The sequence below is a fragment of the Mus pahari genome, chromosome X, assembly GCF_900095145.1.
Source record: "Mus pahari chromosome X, PAHARI_EIJ_v1.1, whole genome shotgun sequence".
Lineage (NCBI taxonomy): Eukaryota > Metazoa > Chordata > Mammalia > Rodentia > Muridae > Mus > Mus pahari.
Window position 1 is genome coordinate 88,978,472 of NC_034613.1, and position 2,271 is coordinate 88,980,742.

Consider the following 2,271-nt stretch of genomic DNA (forward strand, 5'->3'; position numbering starts at 1 on the left):
TCTCACCTAAAGTCACTCAACCCTTAGGTCTTCCAACCACGCTCCCCAGCTCAGGACCCACTATTTGCAATCACAGGCTGATCATGACACTGTGGGTGGGAAGGTAGAGCCTGAATGGCAGTGTAGACTAAGAAGGTTATATTTATAAAAGTGTGTGTGTTTATGTGTCTGTAGGTAACAACAATTAATTAAAAAAAAGAGGTGATGTACATGGGAGAGAGCAGGGGGTATTAAGGAGGAAGGAGGGTTTGGAAGAAGAAAAAGAAAATGAAAAATGAGGTAATTATACTCTCAAAAATAGTAATTTTAAAAACTCAGTATGTGTATATGAATCAAAATCCTCTAACTCAAGTGCTAACTCAGTTAAGAGCACTGGCTGCTCTTCCATAGGACCCCAGTTCAATTTTCAGCACACACATGAATGCTTACAACCTTTTNTANTTCAAGTTCCAGGGAACCAACACCTTTTCNGGCCTCCACAGACAGTGCATGCAAGTGACNCTCAGACATACCTTCAGGCACAACACTCATACACATAAACAATGAAGAAAAATCTCAAAAATACCTACTCTGCAACCGAAGCACTTCTTTCAATGTGATAAAGAAAAGGTCAGAGGAAATATCTCATTAAAAAATCAAAACCTCTACTTGGTTGACATTAAAACCTTCTTTCAGAGACCTTGTTAAGAGAATGAAAAGTAAGGCACATGGGTAGGAAATATTTTGGTGCATATACTTAATAAAGGAATTACACTTAAAATATGTCCCAAACACTCATGGCTTAAACATAAGAAAGCTAGGAATCCACTTTTAAGAGTGGGCAATTTATTTGAAGAGACATATTACCAAAGAAGACGCATGGATTTTAAGGTATGCAATGACACGATGCACATTATGGTAATGTCAGTTAAAACAACACTATCATATTCCAGGACGAGCGCGGTCCAGAACTCCATTGATGTAGAGGAATTTCAGGCTCTGGCTGCTCTGGCAAGGGATCACATCCCAACACCTAGCTCTGTCTGATTCAGCTGGAATGTGATTCACACATCCCACTGGCTGGAATACAAACACATCCTTATTATACATCTTTAAGATAAAATTAGTATGTAGAAGGAAGCAGCCATGTTTGAAAGTGACCTCTAATTGAGGGACAGACATAGTGATGAATGGGAGAAAGGCTTGACAGGTGAGTCACAGATAGGGTGGGCCCAACTCTCCTGAGAGAGACAGGAAGAGCTAAAGGAGGCTATTCAAGTGCAGTACAGGAATAGACGGGAGTCACTGCAGTGAGTGCAATGCAGTGGAATGGAGTTCCTGCAGAGAAGCAGAGAGAGTTGAAGCCAGAGAATGAGGAGCCAGAGGATTAGAACAAATTGCCAGAGTTAGAGTCCAAGAAGAGCTATTCAATGAGAAACTGAGAGAAACCAGGTTGAATCACTCATCTTGGCGAGGTCATTGAGCCAGGACAGCTGAGTTGAACCACCCAGCCAGAGTTCAGAAAGAGCAAGAAAGGGTGAGTTTATTCAGCAGCACATGTCCAAGATGACAATTCATCTAGTGAATGAAAGTTCCTTTGACACCTTACAAGGCTAGTGGGGTAACCACAGAGAATGTTGGCAGTGCCTTCAGAATTAAGCGTACACCTACCACACCAATCAGTCATTCTCTTCCTATGTCTCTACCCATGAGAAATGAAGGCATGCACTTTTACCATCACTTCCCCACAAATGCTCATAGCTGTTCACTTGGAAAAGCTAAAGACCCAAAACAGGCTCCTACTGTGTTGCCCTGGATTCCCAGAGTTTCCTTTGTGGCAAGTGTGTTCTAAACTACACAAGGCCTTCTGCTGAGGTTGTGTAAAAGCAATTCACAAAAAGCAAGTTTCTCAGCAGTCAGCGGAAGCTCTCATTGTGTTGGCCTCCATAACAGGATGCATATCCTAGACCCCTTAGTCCCTGTATGTTGGTGGGGCATGTGATTCATGACTTGTGGAGATTCATGCGGAATTCACCTGCAGGATTGTTGAATCTCTTCGATGTAGCTTTCATTTTTTTTTTAATAGGATTCAGGTTCCTTAGGATTTATTTGTGTGTGAAACCGAACAGTGTTGTTCCATGTCAAATGTTTTTTCTGGCTTCTAACAGCTACCCTTAGGTAGTTAGTGTCTTTTTTTTTTAATTCTTTTTTATTATTATTATTTTCTTTATTTACATTTCAAATGCTATCCCGAAAGTTTCCTATACCCCTCCCGCCACCTCTGCTCCCCTA

The 2,271-nt window shown here is 41.4% G+C and overlaps 1 pseudogene; it reads left to right on the forward strand.

Annotated features, from left to right (window-relative positions):
- The first annotated feature begins 885 nt into the window (after positions 1 to 885).
- Positions 886 to 2,271, forward strand: part of LOC110314436 — a 16,648-nt pseudogene continuing 15,262 nt past the window's right edge.